This window comes from Lithobates pipiens, unplaced genomic scaffold (assembly GCF_037356315.1).
Source record: "Lithobates pipiens isolate NorthernLeopardFrog02 unplaced genomic scaffold, aLitPip1_a1.2 Scaffold_16, whole genome shotgun sequence".
In the NCBI taxonomy this organism is placed as follows: domain Eukaryota; kingdom Metazoa; phylum Chordata; class Amphibia; order Anura; family Ranidae; genus Lithobates; species Lithobates pipiens.
This window is the reverse complement of record NW_027507748.1, coordinates 175,680,792-175,700,591: the sequence shown is the minus strand read 5'-3', so window position 1 is coordinate 175,700,591 and position 19,800 is coordinate 175,680,792. Positions and strand designations below refer to the sequence as shown.

Here is a 19,800-nt window from a genome sequence, read left to right as displayed (position 1 = left end):
CTCTAACAAATCTTCTTCAAAGAACAGCTGTATTTATATTGAGATTCAATTACACACAGGCGGGCTATATTTACTAATTAGGTGACTTCTGAAGGCAATCGGTTCCAGTAGATTTTAGTTAGGGGTATCAGAGTAAAGGGGGCTGAATACAAATGCACGCCACACTTTTCGGATATTTATTTGTAAGAGAATTGAAAACCATTTATCATTTTCCTTCCACTTCACAATTAAGTGGCACTTTGTGTTGTGTTGGTCTGTCACATAAAATCCCAAAAAATACATTTACATATTTAATTGTAACATTACAAATTGTGGAAAAGTTCAAGGGGTATGAACACTTTTTCAAGGCACTGTTGTGTGTGTATATATTTATTTATTTATACAGTATATACATATGTATATATATATATATATATATATATATATATATATATATATATATATATATATATATATATATATATATATATATATATGTATGTATGTATGTATGTATATGTATATGTGTATATGTATATATATATATATATATATATATATATATACACACACACACACACACACACACACACACACATGCATGCGTGTTTGAGCCTTGGTGTGCACACCCTAATGCAATAGGGGCTACGCACACCTATTATTAACTGTCTGCATTGTATTTAACTTTATTCTTCACAGTAGTTGTCCTCTTGTTACTTGCAAAGAACGAGGAAAATAAAGCGTGATAGAAAAAAAAAAACATTTTATTGATGTTTTATTGAATATAAACATATCAATATTTTTTTTTTTATCAAATGTTTCATTTGGTAATTCATTTTCATTTTTCACCCCCCCCCTTTAGCACTACAACACTGCCTTATGATGCCACTCACTGAGTATTGCTTCAGTGTGACCAAACAACAAGTTCAGTTAAGTCTTCCCTCCTTTGAACCACGCCTCTTCTACTGGCAGTATAGCTGAGAAACAACTTCAGAAACTAATTTAATTTCCTGTCTTCTTTAAAATATTTTTTTTGCTTACATTTAATGACAAGATGACAACGCTTCTTGAGTTCCAACTATGCTCCATGCCGGGTAAGCCGTGATTGCTTGATCTTCTTGAATGCAATGATTATTTCTTTTATTGCTATTTTAATTATTTATTTATTTATTTTTTTGCATGTTGTTTAAGTTTCAGCTTCCTCTTTTAGGAGCTTCGTATCTGCTACATGAATCTTTATTCTTTCTGAACAAAGCAGCCTTTTATGTTAGTATTGTATACAAAACTAGTAAACTTTGCTTTCTATGCTGTCATGTGCTTTTGTTAGCAGCTGCAGACGTCTGCAATTAAGACTGCAGAAAGAACAAGATTCAATTGGCAATCAAAATAAATGATTATTTAGTCATTAATGGAAGCATTACCGTAAGAGTGGTTTCAATATACTGTTCAGATTTTTTTGTTGTTTCACCAGACTTTTTGTTGCCTTTTAGTGCTAAAGTATCCATCCTGCAATTTATTACGTGTTTAAGTATTTTGTAGTTATTCTTTTCCTATTTCCAGAGTTAAATGGATTTCGCTTATGTTATTACCACCAGTGTTATCATTTACAGGTGTATTTCTGCAAAAGCGTTCATTTCTTTTAAGCCCACAAAATGCATATATCAAATTAGACTTTGAAATACTTGAGGATGTCAATTTGCGTAGTACAGAATTTGCAAGGGGCACAAACACACAATAAAGCACAAAGGGCAAGCTGTGGCTTATATTGTATAAATGATACAAGATTAGACCAAATAATGGAGGGAAAATGGGGCATATGCATGAAAACAAAATTGGAACGGTACCAATTATCAGATTTGACTTTTACAGAGAAAAAGAATTTTTCCAATTTTAAGGCAGCAGCCCATGTATTGAATTTGTGTTGAATTCGTTTAACCTCTTCCGGCCCAAGGTACGTCATATGACATCCTTGACTTTGTGTGGGGATATCTGAATGACTCCTGCAGCTACAGACATCATTCATATATCGGATTTTTCAGCCAGGGATTCCCTACACAATAAGAATCTGTTCCACCTCTTGATCGTTCTTTTGGGTGGCGAGAGGGGACGACCACCCTCTAGCTGCCCTCCGGTGCTTCTATGGACTCACTGCTTCCATCAGTGAGTTGGAGACAAGATCTGATGGTCGCCGGAGTTTCTAAGATCTATGACATCACACCCGGCCTCTGCATTCAAATAAATGGCACTGCTTTGGCTGGGAAGCCGAGATACATTTTATTTTATTATTTTATAGAGGTGAGATGTGGGGTCTTATTGAGCGAAGCAGCAAACACATATGTAAGTCCCGCCCACATATGAAAACAGTGTTCAAACCGCACATGTGAGGTATCGTTGCGAACTTTAGAGCAAGTGCAATAACTCTAGCCCTAGACCTCCTCTGTAACTCAAAATATGTAACCAGTAAAATTTTTTAAAGCATGGCCTATGGGGATTTTTAAGTATGGAAGTTTGGCACCATTCCACCAGCGTATGCAATTTTGAAGAGTGACATGTTAGGTATTTACTCGGCGTAACTTCATCTTTCACATTATGCAAAAAAAATTGGGCTAACTTTAATGTTTTTTTTTTTTTTTAAAGAATGAAACTTTTTTTTCCCCAAAAAAAGTGTTCGCAAAAATTGCTGCGCAAATACCATGCAAGATAAAAATGACCACCATTGTATTCTCTAGGATCTTTTCTAAAAAAAAACATATATAATATTTGGGGGTTCTATGTAATTTTCTAGCAAAAAAAGAATGAATTTTACATGTAGGAGAGAAATGTCAGAATTGGTCTGGATGGGAAGTGGTTAAAGCCAAGATTTTGAAGATCCCTCCAGAAGAGAAAAGGAAACCAATGTATTGTGTAGGTTTTCAGAATGCTGTGCACTGTACAGAATGCAACACCTACATGTTTTTCAGAGAGCCAAATCCATTTTTGGTAGATCCTGGTGGATCAAATCACAGATGGGCTTCTTATGTTTCTTGGGAATACCAATGATAAGTTCCAGAGCAGGATTTAGAGCTTGGGAAGTCAGGGGCACTTTACGTTCAGGGGGCCTCTCAACATAGGAATTACATTTTATGACAAAAAAAAGTCAACTGAAATGAATGACACACCATATTTGTTTTAAAAAGTATATTGTTTAGGTTCTGAAGATGACACTTGTCTTGTTTTTCTTTTCAATTGTATTGACTAAGAAATGACAAAGGTAATTGGAACATGCAGGTCATCACAGTTATGCATCCCACTACAATATTTACAAAAAGTCTTTCTTCTGGCACTTAGCATTTGCAAAATCTTTAACTAACTTATCAAACTGTATCATCTTAAGGAGATTGCTCCTGACAGCCAGTAGGCACAGAGCACATAGTCTTTCATGGGTCATCGTAGTTTCCAGATAATTCTTTATCATTGCCAATTTGCTGAATGACCTTTCTTTTGAACAACTAGTGACCATCATGCTCAAATATTTTCTAAGAGCTTCATTAATACCTGGAAAGGTAACATCAAGCCCTTGATCATGTAATAAAACTGCCTGTTGAGATGGAGTGAGACATGACCGGAGCTTGGCAAAGGCTGTAAACTGGACAATTTACTTAATAAACCTTCTATTGCAGTCTCAAGCGAAAATATGTTTAATTTTTTTTATAAAGGAACTTTGGGGCCTCTTCTGACAGGGTGGCCTGGGGAATTGCTCCTTTTGCCCCCTTATAAATCTGGCACTGGTGAGATCTCTGTACTACATCCTAAGATTTAGCCACCTGCGGTGGATGTAACTTTAGGATCCTATACTGCCTGCGGAGTTCTCATTTTTATATTTCAATATTTTTTTGAGATTTTGCAAAGAAAGACATAAGCAAAAATCAAGAGATATCTGTATGGATGTCTGTTATACAAGCAAAACTTTAACACGTGAAGGCATAGAACACCAAGTGGTGATGGAAACTTGTGGGGTTCATGTTGATCGTCCTACCCACAACTGAGTCCTTTCTTCCTCGTCCCGACACCCCTAGTGGGATCAGACTGTGTTGAGGGGAGGGAGAATTTGCCACCAGTGAATAGTACAAAGTATATTAAACAGAAAGACATTCCTTAACCAGTGGGTAGATTTGACATCTTATGTGCCCCACTTAGTCCCCATCCTTTAAGAAACCTTGGATGATATGGAGATACATAAAAGAAAGATGAGAAACTGGTGAATGGCTTCAGTGCTCCTATTAACCTTATGTGGTGACCTTACTACCAGTTGCAGAAGTTTGCCAGAGTTAGGCTTGTAGTATTGTCAGTGACAGACTATCCCCTGATGTTCGCATATGGAGTCATGCAAGTGGAATACCAGGTTGTTTAGAGAGGAATGTAGAAGGAGGAAGGAAAGGGAAAAGAAAGAAGGAGAGAAGATATTAAGGCATCAGAGAGCTACATAGAAATAGGTTGTGTACTACTAATGGGGTTGTGGAGGTTTTTGTATATAGGTCTTCCAGGGTTCCCATATCTTGTCATGTTTTTCTGTAGTAAACTGGATTATACTGACTGTTTTTTATTAAACCATTACCCCTGAGATTTTCCTCTTAACAGCAGCTAGGGACACTGTAAGCTGTTTCCATGCTCGGGCTATCATGAGTTTGGTGCCCAGCAAAATGAAATGTATGAGTGTCCGGAGATGCTTAGGACATCCTAATGGGCTTCCATTAAAGGGCAATCTCAGGTGTTTTTGGTACAGATATGTCGGTCACTTTACATACGGTATCTAAGAAAATATCCCGTTATACAATCCCAGAATACGAGGACACTCCCATCGTATGTGGTATAGATAGCCAGTCAACCCACATCCTCTAAAGCATAAGGGGGACGTGCCTGGAAAGATCTTAGCCAGACGTAGGAGTTCGTAATACCACCGTGTTAGTATTTTGGCGTTCGCCTCTAAAAGGGAGACATTGGCTATGCTCTTAAAGGCTTTCTGGAATTTGGAGTACCACGTATTGGCATCCCAAGAGACTTTAAGATCCTGTTCCCAACCCAGTGCATATGGTGGTTTCTCGGTATTCTCCGTGAGTGAGGCATAAATCCTAGAAATTCCCCCCCCCCCTCTGATCCATGCATCCAGAGCACCATTTTTCGTATGCTGTTACATGCAAAGGTTCGGGTTTTGCGGACTACAATGATAAGATAAAATGTCGGAATTGATGTAAACGGAACCTTTCAGAGGATGGCATGTCCAGTTTGCTACTGCAGTGGCTTGCCATAATAGGGCCCATGGGGGGGGGAGTTCTCATTTTTATATTTTATATTCAAAAAAATGAAATGGCAGAGCCAAAATTTCCAGAAAAAACAGCTCATCACTAGAGATGCCAAGAACAAAGCCAGACCAAGGGGTACACAAGGGTACGATCAGTGCTTGAGAAGGAGAGAGGGGGATGCAAAAGGCATCTGCAACCTATGCCGCTAAAGGAATTCACAGCTCATGGGGGGGGGGGGGGGCATGGTTGTGGGTGCTAAAGCACCTGGTACTGTTACTGGTCAAGAAGTATAGAAAGCCTAGGTGACTCAGCACACTAGATTCCACCTATCATTATGAGAGGATTGATTACTTTAAAGAGCAAGTTCACCAAAGATGAATATTACAATTTTGTGGTAGATGATAAAGAGTTAAACCACATGACAATTTCTATCATCATTCGGGGACTCTGTCAGTCAGACATCTGCATTTGAGTTCCTGGGTCTGCACACTTGTTGTGGCTATTAATAGGGGTTCCCACGCTTCTTGATACATTTTTTATTTTGTATTACGGAGATGGCAGCAGGCGATTCTGGAACACACAAAACTGGGTGAGAACACCCAGAAAACTCCCAGAAGTCGAAACTATGGCAAGCAGATCTCACTGTTGGAGTATCTAGGAATAAGAAGAAGCCAGGGGCTTACTCAGTCCTCTGGTCTCTACACATAACTAAAATATTAATTTGGATGGACTGCCCCTTTATTAATGAAATAGTGAACAAATTCAATTTTCAGTTTTGTTTTAAAACACAGTTTATTTTGCTTCAGTGTTTTTAACTATGTGCTCGGTTTTAAAGCTGACAATGCATTGCATGGGTATTGCAGCAGAATTGGCCGATGCTGACTTCATTTATTAATAAGCACTCAGTCTTTCAGATGAAGTCAATTCCTGCAACTATTTGATATGTATCTCAGTGTTTGAATAGCAAATGGCCAACATAGGCACTTATAGTAAATATATATAATCATAAACACATTAGTTTGTCCTGATTTAGTAGTTATATGACCTACAGTATATCAAACAGCATAATAAATGGATACAATAAACAAAGAACATATAATTCAAATAAATATAATAGGCCAGAATGTACTCAATAAAGGCATGTGTGCAAGTGTACACATAAAATCTATATAAAAAATGAAAATTTGTATGAAAAAATTGTGAATTGAAGAAAGTTCCATATGAAATTCCATGCCAGGTGAGAAAGGGATCCCGACATAGCAAATGTGATACCCAGGGAATATCTACACTAGGGGCTTACCAGAAAGCCAGTAACCCCTCTTACTCAGGGAGGTCAGAGAGCGCTCAATCAATGGATCAATGGAAACTTGGATATCAAATTGGGTGACTCCAGGCAGCCAATTCACAGGTAAAGTCAGACAAGTGACTCCAGACCAGATAGACAATCCACCTGGTCCTCACCTGCAATCAATGGGTCATATACTGAAAAACATCCATTTTATTTGAAAAAGTATTACACTTACATTATATCAACAGTAAAACAGCATATATCACATCCAAAATTGCAAACTGGTCAATTTCCAACATCAAACAACATTCTGGACTATTATATTTATTTGAATTATATGTTCTTCATCTATTGTATTCATTTATTACACTGTTTGATATAGTGCTGCATTTTTTTTCCACTTTTTTTCCCCACTTGTTGTTATATGCTTAGTATCAAAGAGATCGCATTCAGCTGCTGATTATATGATCCAAGCGCAGAAATCCTTTTTTCTTTTTTAGATATATGACCTGTTTGCGGTGCTGCAGATAGGTTAACCAAAAACATCTACAGTATAAGTTTTACAGATCAGGCCATGTGTAATGGTTACAATGCCACACATCATTTTTATATATCTTTGAGGAGTAACAGAGGTTAGGATGACACATAGATGACACATAGCTTTGAAGTATAATTCACAGCCATCTCAAGGTCAAAGGATGCATACAATATGCATCAATGTCACATCCTGGTAAGGTTAAAGGATATCTAAACCCAAAAACAAAAATGTAATATACCTCAGCCCTTTCTCAGCCCTTTTTCGGAAAATATTTTTTAATTTTCACAATAGGGAGCCTTCCTTCCTTTGTTAACCCATTCCCAATGCATCCTAGTGGTCTTTAAGTGGGTCTTAATGCTGGAAGACTTCCAAATCATGTGACCACTATGATTGGCTGTCACAATGGTCTCATGATTGGGTGTCACAGTGGTCACATGACCACGAGCACATTACACAAGCTCCTAATCATAAATAGAGGCTGAGAGCTGTCTGTGACAGCTCAGTCACTGTGTTAGCAGTGCGTATGGAAGCATATGTGCAGCGTGTGAATGTTAAGGCCCACCTGCTCTGCTGTGGTCCACAATATGAAATCTCTGTTACATGGGGATGAGTATAGTTTGTAGATGGAAGATAACATTTGTTTTTGCTTTCAGTTCAGCTCACAGGAAGTGACAAGAAAATTGCATTTTGGAAAGAATTATTTTCTTTACATGATTTACGTTTAGGTTTCAATAAATTATATTTTTGTCCTTGGGTTTAGTTCTCCTCTGAGGACCAATACTTAACATACTTGTGAGGCCAAAACTTATTTTCTTTTTTTTTTTTGATAGAACAAGGATTGGTTAAAATCCTTGTCAGCTGTTATCTGTCTCTGTAATTCCCCTTCACTTTCTGTCCTGTCGACAGGACAGGAAAATGTTCCTAAACTGAGAAAAAAAAAACAGAAAGCCCCTCTTTGAATCCAAAAACAAACTTATCTCAAATTTAGTCATTTCCAATAAGCTCCTTAAGGCTGGGTTCAAATTTTATTGTTGAAGTGAATTGTCTTATTGCACATGTGTTAACCTCCCTGGTGGTTTTCCCGAGTGTGGCTTGGGGTTAAATTTCATTACCATTAGTGGTAACCCCGAGCCACACTTGGGATTGCATTGCAGGATCCTGGTGAGGTATACTTACAGTACCTTGTCCCCAGCATCCTGCGATGTCCCCCCACTGTGTCCGCGGGCTCTGCCCTCCACCCGATGCCTCTCTGTGCTGGGCTCCATTCCCTGTGAGCGGCGCATGGGGGTGGAGCCTGGCGGCAAATTAAAAAAATTGAAAATCATAACACATACAGTACACTGTAATCTTACAGATTACATTACTGTATGAAATAATTTCACATCCCTTTTATCCCCAGTGCTTTGTCCAATGCCCTGTATGTAGTTTTATACGATATATACTGTTCTTTCTGCCTGGAAACTGGAGACTGTCCATAGCAACCAAAAAGTGTCCTTTTACGTCAAAAGTGGTTTTAGACCAGCTAGAAAACAACGATAATAAATTAGAACACTTGCAGATTTGAGTGATAGTGATTTGTGGGGAAATTCATTTTATTATTATTATATTATTATTTTTTTATAATTATTTATATTTATTATATTTTAATTTATGATTTTGTGTTTCAAACTTTATCATACCCGAGATAGCTACTAGACTCTTGTTTGGACAGATTTAAGTGTGTTATTGCTAAGAATTACTAGGCCTACAAAATAAAACGCAAAGTTTCTATGCAAAATAATTGTACCGCATTGAGATGCAAAAATCTCACATAATTATACCACCAGGGAGGCTACTGCATATTATCATTAACATAATTCACTTTAAGGCAGCCCATTCAAATGAATGAGCTGGCAAAACCCCAAAACATCCCAAAAAAGTATATGCAGCATTTTTTTACAACTCAGCTCACCACATTACTATGCGTCACTGTGCTTTGTTGTGCACTGAATTTCATGTACATTGGGATGGCAATGGAAATGCAGCGGAAAATCTGAACCCAGTTTAAATTTTTAACATGTTTATCAATAAAGCTGGTACTGATTCTTTTTTAAATAAAGCTTGCTCTGTTGAAGCAAGCTTGTCACCAAACTTAAATCGCTCGGGATGTGGACCCTCTGAGTGTACCTAGGCATATTACACGGATGGCCATGTGCTACTTAACATCCTGAGGACACCTACAGGACACCATATATATATTTTTCAGGCCACTGGCACTTGGATCTATTCTGACTACATTTTGGCCTTACTTCAGTTCTTAAGATTGTGAATGGACCATACTTTATGTACTACTAGCTGGTTTATATGAGATATGAATTTTACCACTTTCTTCTGGGTTCTTCTTCCTTTTTTGGATTAATTAAGGATGCTTACATACATATGCCCTAATGACCTACTGTGAGTGATCCTGCCTTGTGTTGGGCTTCCTTTGCCCACCCAGGGGATTGCTTTGTTGGTACTTTTGTTTGCCAGGAGTGCTATGTTGGTTTCATGAGCCCCGATGAAGCCAAGTCTGGCGAAACACGTCGGCACATGAAGACCTTTGCTTCCAGCATTGCTATTTGTGACATTTTCGTGTATGAACACATACAACGTACTCTTTTGGCACTGTTGTATAACTGTTTTTTAAATACCAAGATACATACTAAATGTATAAATTTTATTAATTGGTAAATAATAAAACTTTATGATTTTGTAGAGAAGTTGCTTATGCCTTGTCTGGCCTGTACAGTCCGATTTTTTTTTTTCTTTCTCGTTTTCCAATTTATACAGTATGGATGATGGCCATGAGTACTACATAATAGCTGGATGTGCCTATAAAAAGTAAATACCTACCTCTCCTGGCTGCACCTCTGAAAGCTACTCCGCAAAAGAGAAAGTGCTGGCTAAAATGTTCTTCTGAAATGGACATTTCCAGGAGTGTTGATCCCTCCCTCACTGTGCTCAGTGGTGCCTCCTACCAATGCCAACAATGTCACTACTGTCTTGTAGTGGCTCAAAATATATTTCTACAGGCAAATTTGCGAAACCCTCACTATATGCCTATAAATAATTTTTAAATATATTTCTTACCTTTCTAGTAGTTTCTTTGGCGCACGTTTATTCATGTAACTCTATAGGAAGTTTGAAATTGCTCAGCATAGCTTGTAATGTACAATTAGGGTACAGATTGACGTACAGTACATTACAATAGGCACCGCTCACTAAAGCAGATTCCATGTGGTATTTAGGTGATCTGACACATTTTTCCCAAATACCACGTGCAATGCTGAACATGTCGATCTACTATGCCTTTATGTGGCATTTACCTCAAAAAACAAAAGCACATGGTAAATTCTGCATTAAATTGCATTAAAATCAGGCACCATGTTCTTAACAACTATGACTCCATCTGCTATCAGCAGGGTTTGCCCGCTAACAGTAAAAAGTAAACAAAAGAAGTAATGGCAGTACAATTTAAAAAAAAACAGCGTAGGGGGGCCACATTTTTTTTTAAATGGCATTGGGTCCCCTCAAAATCTATACTAGACCCTAAGCAGAGCATGCAGCCCAGATGGCTATGACCCAGGGGGAACCAGCTCCCCCCACCCCCCGATCCATACCAGGCCACATGCCTTCAACATGGGTCTGCTTTGCGGGAGGGGGGCATCCCATATTGGTGAAGACAAGGGCCTCTTCCCCACAGCCCTGGCCCAGTGAGGTTGGGGGGGCAGCAAGAGGGCTTAAGCAAGGGGGCCCCCAGATCCTGCCCCCCCCCACATGTAAATAATGTCATAAAAATGTGCAAAGTAAAAAAAAAAAACAGTTTTTAAGTATTGTATTCAACCCGCCACCCCAAAAAAGTAGATCCAATGTCAATCATGATGAATACCAACCGCCGACTCAACCGAAAAAAAACCCACACTGCCGCCATATGACAGCTCCGCTGCCTACCCGCCACTAAATAAACTAAGGGGGAGGGCCACCCAATGATGTCAAATAGTGATCTTACCCCCTTATGATGTGATTGACCCAGCATGTCTCGTTCAATAATGTCCATGCCCATGGAAGGGGATGCTTTAAAAGTCTTTAAAGGTTACCAGTTTAGAGTAAGGCCGCGTACACACGCGCGGACTGTTCGCCCAACTTTGTCCGCTGAACAGTGTTTGGGCGGACAGTCCGCTCGTGTGTGGGCTTTCAGCGGACAGTTTCAGCGGACAGTTGGACGGACAAGGTTTTTCGGAAATTCCGAAAAACTGTCCGCTGAAACCTTGTTTGAGTGAACAGTCCGCCCGTGTGTAGGCTTGTTCGTCAAACAAAGTTGCTCAGAAAGGATTTTCACGCCGAAAGCTATAATGCAGTGTATAGGACGTCGTATTTTTCGTCCCGTCGTACGTGCCGTTCACGTCATCGCGCACGGTTTCAGCAAACTGTTCGTTCGTCGTGTGTGGGCATGTCCGTCCATGCTAATTTTGAGCGGACTGTTTGCCGAAACTGTTGGACGGACAAAGTTGGGCGAACAGTCCGCGCGTGTGTACGCGGCCTTAAACAAAAGGTCTGCTAGAACGATTGCTCTTACTGATGTTTGCAGTGATACCTCACTTGCGGTGTGATCACTGTTTACATATGCGTGCACAACCTACGCACACATTTGCATGGAGGGATAGGGGTGATTTTTTTTTGTTTGTTTATTTATCTATTTTATTTTATTTATTTATTGTTTACACTTTTTTTTTTATTCGCCTTTATTGCTATCACAAGGGATGAACAGCATCCCTTGTAATAGCACAGGCAGTGAAAAGGTACCTTTTTATTAAGGATGTATTACACAGCATACATTAAAAATATCACATATAAAGTGGTTGTAAACAATCACCTTGTAAAACAACCCATTCAGTAGAAATAAAAAATAGAAATGAAATGCCAAACCTTTGTGTGCAGATATAAAAAAAATTATAAGTGCCTTTTTTTCCCCTTTTTTTTATATAAGTGATCACATTTCCTCTGTTCTCTGCTGTATAAGAGCTGGGGGGGAGGAGAAGGAACAGTATACTGAGATTCCCAGTGAATGGCTGTGCAGGGAGGGGCGTGTCAGGACAAGTCTGATCATTGGGGAAGAGCAAGCTGAGTTCCCAGCATAGGTAGAGAACTGACCACGTTGTGCTCTCCTGCTTAGTGTGGTCAGTTTTTAATAGAAAAGCAGAGGGACTGGCACAAAGGGACCAAAAACATAGAGAACAGGATTATTTTTCATACAAGTACATGGCACAGCAGGCACATATCAGGAATATGAAGTGTTGGGGTAGCAAACACTTTAAGGATGTATTAATGATTGCAGTGCTGCATTCGTTTGTTTCTTATTTATCTGCCTGGAATGCTGCTTTAAATGTTCACTTATAAGTGTCAGTGGTGCCACCTGGCAAACGTGGTTAGGGACTTTCCAAGCAAAAACAGCATGGCGTATCAGCAAGTAGCAAACTACTGTTTCCTGCCATGTCTCATAAGTCACTCATTATCACACTCACTTTAACAGAGCTGACAAAAGGCTCAATACACAAATTTGAAACATCAAAACAAGGATTCTTAGTTTCAAAAAGTGACAGTTATTTTCAGCCAATGGGATTTTAAAATTTCATTCACATAGCTCAAAAAAATGTTTCATGTTTCAAAACGTAATTATTTTAAGCTACAGTTGTACTGGGATCAACCAGGTTTAGAGATATTTTGGTGGAAATCATATGTTAAAGTTATCAGGCCAATGTATTTTGCACTCAAGAAACATGCCAAAAAGACAGCACCAAGAGATGCCAGAGTTACCAGAAAGTAATCCAAATGGTTTCCAGGCATCAAGGATAGCACACAGCCCTCTCTTACAGTGCCTTGAAAAAGTATTCACACTCCTTGAAATTTTCCACATTTTGTTAGAACCAAAAACATAAATGTATTTTATTGGGATTTTATGTGATAGACCAACACAAATTGGCACATAATTGTAAAGTGGAAGCAAACTGATAAATGGTTTTCAACATTTTTTACAAATAAATATCTGAAAAGTGTGGTGTGCATTTGTATTCAGCCCCCTTTACTCTGATACCCCTAACTAAAATCTACTGGAACCAGTTGCCTTCAGAAGTCACCTAATTAGTAACTAGAGTCCACCTGTGTGTAATTTAATCTCAGTATAGATACAGCTGTGAAGCCCTCAGAGGTTTGTTAGAGAACCTTAGTGAACAAACAGCATCACGAAGGCCAAGAAACAGACCAGACAGGTCAGGGATAAAGTTGTGGAGATGTTTGAAGCAGGGTTAGGTTATAAAAAAATATCCCATGGTTTGAACATGTCATGGAGCACTGTTCAATCCATCATCCAAAAATGGAAAGCGTATGGCACAACTGCAAACCTACCAAGACATAGCTGTCCACCTAAACTGACAGGCCAGGCAAGGAGAGCATTAATCAGAAGCAGCCAAGATGCCCATGGCAACTCTGGAAGATCTGCAGAGATCCACAACTCTAGTGGGACAATCTATCCACAGGAAAACTATTAGTCATGCACTCCACAAATCTGGCTTTTATAGAAGCGTGGCAAGAAGAAAGCCATTGTTGAAAGAAAGCTATAAGAAGTCCCATTTGCAGTTTGCAGTAAGTCATGTGGGGGACACAGCAATCACGTGAAAGAAGGAACTCTGGTCAGATGAGATCAAAATTGAACTTTTGGCCAAAAAGCTTGTGTGGCAGAAAACTAACACTGCACATCACCCTGAAGACACCATTCCCACTGTGAAACATGGTGGTGGCAGCATTATGTTGTTGGGATGCTTTTCTTCAGCAGGGATAGGGAAGCTGATCAGAGATGATGGGAAGATGTATGGAGCCAAATACAGGACGATCTTAGAAGAACACCTGTAATGCCGAGTACACGTGATCGGAATTACGGCCAGAAAAAGACAGATGAGAGCTTTTCATCGGAAAATGCGACTGTGTGTATGCTCCATCGGAATTTAGATGTCCGAATTTCCGCCAGCCAAAAATTGATAGCATGTTCTCAATTTTCCCGACGGAAAAACTTTCTATCGGTAATTCCGATCGTGTGTATGCAATTCCGACACTATACGTTTCCAAAAATCACGCATGCTCATATTCAACTACGAGACAGAAGCTATTGCCTACTGGCTATTGAAATTCCTTTTTCTAGTCACGTCATACGTGTTGTACGTCACCGCGTTATAAACGATCGGAATTTGATGTGACCGTGTGTAGGCAAGACAGCTTGAGCTGAATTCCATCGGAATTCCGTCGGGAAAACCATCAGAGCTTTTTCCGACGAGAATTCTGATCATGTGTATGTGGCATTAGAGTCTGCAAAAGACTTGAGACTGGTGTCTCTGATGTGATGGTGGTGTGAATGTAAATTACAGCCCAAAATCACAAAAAGTAGTACAGAAACTACTTTTTTAAATCAGTGCAGCGTGGAAAATGCAGCGTCGCACTGATTAGGACAGGGCAATTTCCGGCAATTGCCGCTGATTTGACATGTCAAATCGCATGTCAAATTATGTCAAATTATACCAATGTGAACCAGGGCTAAATGACACATTTCCCATTGTTACAGTCCTCAGACACATTAGTCAAGTTAAGTTGTCAGAGGTCACTTGTAAAGTATACCAAATGTCAATATAGGTTACAAAACCATTTCTACTTCTGCCTTATGCTATAAGACGCATGTGTAAAATGTATATCCCTGTTCACTCAGCAGTATTTTTCCACAAAGTTAATTCCCCTGCTGACTCTGCCATTTTGTTTAGTGCAAAGTCCTGTCAAAAAACAGACATCACAAGATGTCCACAGTTGCCTTCATAAGTTAGAAACCCCCTCTGTGTACCTCTCTGACGATTCCTTGTTCTACTGTTCCATAAGGCCAGGGAAGTCAGGCTCCTAGTAATATGGAGCTAGATTTAAAAAGACAAATACGTGAGCATTTTGTGGCTAATAAAAAATATCGTGGGCTTCTGATGGTGTTTGCTCTTAAGTAGATTTACTTTAAGGTTGGCTTCACACCATTGTGAATTGGATGCTGGTTTCGCCACTTCCAATTCGCATAGCAGGAGAATATGCCTGGCTCTCTATGGAGCCAGGTACACATATCTCCGCAGCAGGTCCTGTGCGTTTTGTAGGAAAAATGTGTGCCTTTTTTTTGGTCTGTTGCAGGTCCGAATTCAGCCCAAAATTCTGGCTGAAATCAGACCTGAAACAGTGGACCAGCACCAGCTCTGAACCAAGCCTTAAAGATATATTCCAGTTATGGCAATATTCACACAGTTCCAATGGGCTAGCTTGGGCCAATGTAAGTATAAGCGTGTATATACCATACCTGTGGAATCTCTGTGTAAACTGGAAATCTCTGCAGTAGACATCAAAGATCATATAAAGTAAGCATGATTGATAACCTCTAGCACCAACATCCCGATAAAGATATTTAAAAAAATGATTGGATGAGTGGGACTTTAAAGGTGCATACACCCTCAGGAAAAAACACATAGGGGGTTATTTACGAAAGACAAATCCACTTTGCACTGAAAGTGCACTTGGTAGTGCAGTCACTCTAAATCTAATGAGTAGATCTGAAATAAGGGGAAGCTCTGCTGATTTTATTATCCAATCATGTGCAAGCTAAAATGCTGTTTTTTTATTTCCCTTGCATGTTCCCCTCGGATCCACAGCGACTTTACTTCCAAGTGCACTTTCAGTGCAAAGTGAATTTTCCTTTAGTAAATAACCCCCATAGACAACATATATGTAAAACTATACATTTTTATTACATGGAATATATAAATATAAAAAAATGGGTTAAAAACACAGAATAAAAGTCACATTAAAATACATCGTACAAATTATTACAAATGCAAAAGATAAGTGCTGTAACATCATATCAAGTCCTGTAATTTGTGGGGAAATGTATTGGACAATAACCTCCCCACAATTTACATGGCTTGATATGTTACAGCATTTGTTATCTTTTGCATTCATAATAATATACTAGGGGAAAGTGTATGGGGGCTTGCTGAATTTTGTAGGATTTATTTAAATTTGACTTTTTTATTTGGGTTTTTAACCCATTTTTAATATTTCATGTAATAAAAATGTATGGTTTTACATATATGCTGTCTATCTGTTTTTTTTTTCCTTGAGGGTGATATATATGCAGCTTTAAAGTCCACTCTTCCAATCATTTTATTAACTGTAGTAGACATCGCTACTACAGTGATCTCTACTAACTTCTGGGTAACATGCCAAGCATCTGCCCTGCTGCATTGTGGACAGAGGACACCGCTTGCTCAGTGTAGGCACCATTAAGGGAACGCTTTACACTTTCTCAACATATGCAAAGCGTCTTCTGATTGGACGAGGTGGAGGGGAAGGGTGATGTCATGATCTTCACCTTATCCAATCAGAGAACACACTGCATTCATTGAGAAAATGTAAAGTTTTCTCTGAATGGTGCCCATGCCAAATGGGTGACCCCCTGTGTTCATATAGGCAGAAGTTGCCATACCTGGGATTCATCTTTAAGATTTTAGAATGATGGACATTAACTTTAAGGTTGGTCATAGGTCCTTAGACATCTCCCCTTTCTAGATCACACTAGAATCCACCATTGTACATACACTGCTTGCTAGGGGGCATCAGCAAGCATGTTCAGACACAAGATCATAGTCGTACAACAATTAGCAAACCATCAGAATTCTGCAGGAGACAATGTACTGCTGCCAGGGCTGGACTTACCATTGGGCTTGACTGGGCTCAAGCCCACTGGCCCCACCCAATAGGGGGCCCCGCCAAGATACATAGCCAAGTGTACTCAGCTCGGCTCTGCTCACAGTCACACCCAGTCCAGCCCTATGATGGACATAACACAGGGAATGGGTGTGACTGTGAGCGGAGCCGAGTCCTCTCGGCTACTCTCGGCTCCGCTCGGGACTGCAAGAGGACCCGAGAGCCGCTGTAATATTCGGTGTCCCATCACAGTTTGCTACGGAAGTGACGTTCCATCGCCGCCATCTTGCTACACCCCACACTCGTCAACACAGTAAGGATACACTAAGAAGAGGTAAAGCGGACATGTTGTTACACCCACCGGAGTTTTGCATTTTACATGTATTTATAACATTAAAGTTAGTATATAGTGAGATACAGTACTTAGAACTCCATCTGACTACTTAGATGTTGAATTTTAAAAGCAGCGAACGTCTATCAGTTTAGCAAACCTGTGTGATGAGCAGGGTTGCTGCTGCTTTTAAAATTCAAGATCTAAGTAGTCAGACGGAGTTCTAAGTCCTGTATTTCACTATATAAACTGACTTTACTGTTATAAATACGTGTAAAATGCAAAACTCCTGTGGGTGTAACACCATGTCCGCTTTACCCCTTCTTAGCCCTTTTTTTTCTGACGGATTTTGTCCGAAACTATTTTCAGAACGTGGTGACGTTATTTCGTTATGACGGGACTACAGTCAGGCTAGTAGCCAATAGCTTTGGTCTAGGAATTTGATCTGAGCATGCGTGGCACTTTGTCCGATCGGAATTCTCTACACATGATCGGACAAAGTCCAATCGGATCATGTTGTCGGAAAATTTTATAGTCAAGCTGGAAAACTTGGTCTGTCGGATATTCCGACGGGAACAGTCCGATGGAACCCACACACGGTCGGATTATCCGACAACACGGTCCGATCGGACATTTTCCGTTGGAATCTCCGACCGTGTGTACAAGGGCTTAGTGTATCCTTACTGTGGACGAGTGTGGGGTGTACCAAGATGGCAGTGACAGAATGTCACTTCCGGATCAAACTGCGATGGGTCACCGAATATGTCTTTACACCACCGAAATACACAGGACTCTGTATCTCGGTGGTGCCAATTTTCAAAATTCAAAACTGCAATGACAAGGCTCCAAATGACACTGGGGCAAAGCTGCAAATGACCAGGCTACACTGACAAAGCTGCAAATGACACTGGACAAGGCTGCAGATGGACACTGATGAGGCTGCATTGATGGGCATTTAAATGTACATTTTTTCCTTAACCTACCCTCCTAAAAGTTATTTTCCATAAAATTCCCTCCTAAACTTGGGGTGCGTGTTATACGCCGGTGCATGTTATATGCCGATAAATATGGTAATGTATAGAAGGTAGGGCCTGAAAGTGACTCAAGACCAGGAGCCCCCACCAGCCGAAGTCCTGCCCTGACTGCTGCTCATTTCTTAGGTTTTGTTTTTTATTCCAGCAACATGAATGCAACTCTGTACATATGGTTCAGTACATGTTTCCTCTTAGCTGGGAGGGGTTTGGATGCAAAAATTTATGCATATCTTTTTTTTTTTTTTTTTTACACAAAACTTGGCTGTGCATGCACATCTTAGGCAAAATGGTTTTAAACCTGTAAAGGGAACCTATAATAGCTTTGGTTAAATCAAATTCCAATGGTTTTCTTTTAAGTAAAAATGTTTGTTCTATTATTTAATCACTTCCCTACCCGCCCATAGACACATGACATCTGCAGATCGCATCTTCCATCCTGGGCTGGTCTCATATGATGTCCTCGGCTTCCCGGCAGTATTGGGGGCACGTGCGCCGCTGCGTCACTGAGAAGCCGATGCGCGTGCCCATTGGCCGTGATGACCACTGGGCACTCGCTTATTACAGAGCAGGACTGTCCTGTCAAGAAAGAGGAGGCTGATCATGTATTCCTTGTATATAGGGACACCGATCGGTCCTCCCCAAGTCAGTCCCCTCCCCCCACAGTTAGAATCACTCCCTAGGTAACACATTTAATCCCTTGATTGCCCCCTAGTGTTAACTCCTTCCCTACCAGTAACATTTACACAGTAATCATACTTACATTTTGTATCTACAGAGCTGGAATGTGGAAAGCAATAAAGATGGCCACGTTCTAGCTCGGTCAATTCGCATTGCATTGCAGGTTTCTCTCCCATTCTCTTATGTAAAGAGGTTTCCCCCTTGGCTCTAGTGATTGCAACATCCCATATAACACAGAGATAGAGTGCGGTATCATAGAGGTGGACATACAGAGCTTCTCAAGGGGGATAGCAGAAGAGGGGGATTGAATGGCCTGAGGCAAACTGTTAATGAAATGTCGGAGCTGTCTATTGCCACTTATCCATAGAAAACCACCATATTGGTCCCTGAGAGCATCTAGTGTTAGCAGCCCCTGGTATTGAACAAACCTGCCACATCGCATCTCACCATCAGAGGCCCATGAGCGAAAGAAGGAAAGGTGTTCCCTCTGCGTTGACCAGGGGAAGCCCCCAATGGAGCCAGTGGGGAGATTGAGGGGGCAAGCCTTCCCATGCCATTTAAAGCATCCCACACCTGGCCTAGTGGACATCATAGACTACTACCAGGCCCCTGTACTGGCTCAACTTAGGGAGTGGTTTCTCATGAAAGACCATTCCCTTTGGGGAGAATTGGAAAGTGAATCGGCATCCAATAGTAATTTGAAACTGGTTAAATAGCCTGCATCCCAAAACCAAGAACTCCAAACATCTTCCTCCCACTATGAGAGCGTCAGTCAAGGTGTGGCACAAATTTGTTGCCATGCCCTGGTTACATACCCCTAGAGCCCCTACGGAGTTACCACTCTCCATACTATCACTTCTGATCCCAGATCTAAATCTTAA

General features: G+C 40.2%; 1 protein-coding gene across 3 annotated transcripts in view; it reads left to right on the top strand.

Annotated features, from left to right (window-relative positions):
• Positions 1 to 881: 881 nt before the first annotated feature.
• P2RY8 (P2Y receptor family member 8) overlaps positions 882 to 19,800 on the top strand; it is a 106,254-nt gene continuing 87,335 nt past the window's right edge. For 2 of the 3 annotated variants that reach the window (XM_077480788.1, XM_077480787.1), the window contains exon 1: positions 882 to 1,073. The gene's annotated coding sequence lies outside the window, so the exon portion shown is untranslated. The remainder of the gene's footprint in view (positions 1,074 to 19,800) is intronic. The other variant, XM_077480786.1, reaches the window with a different exon arrangement.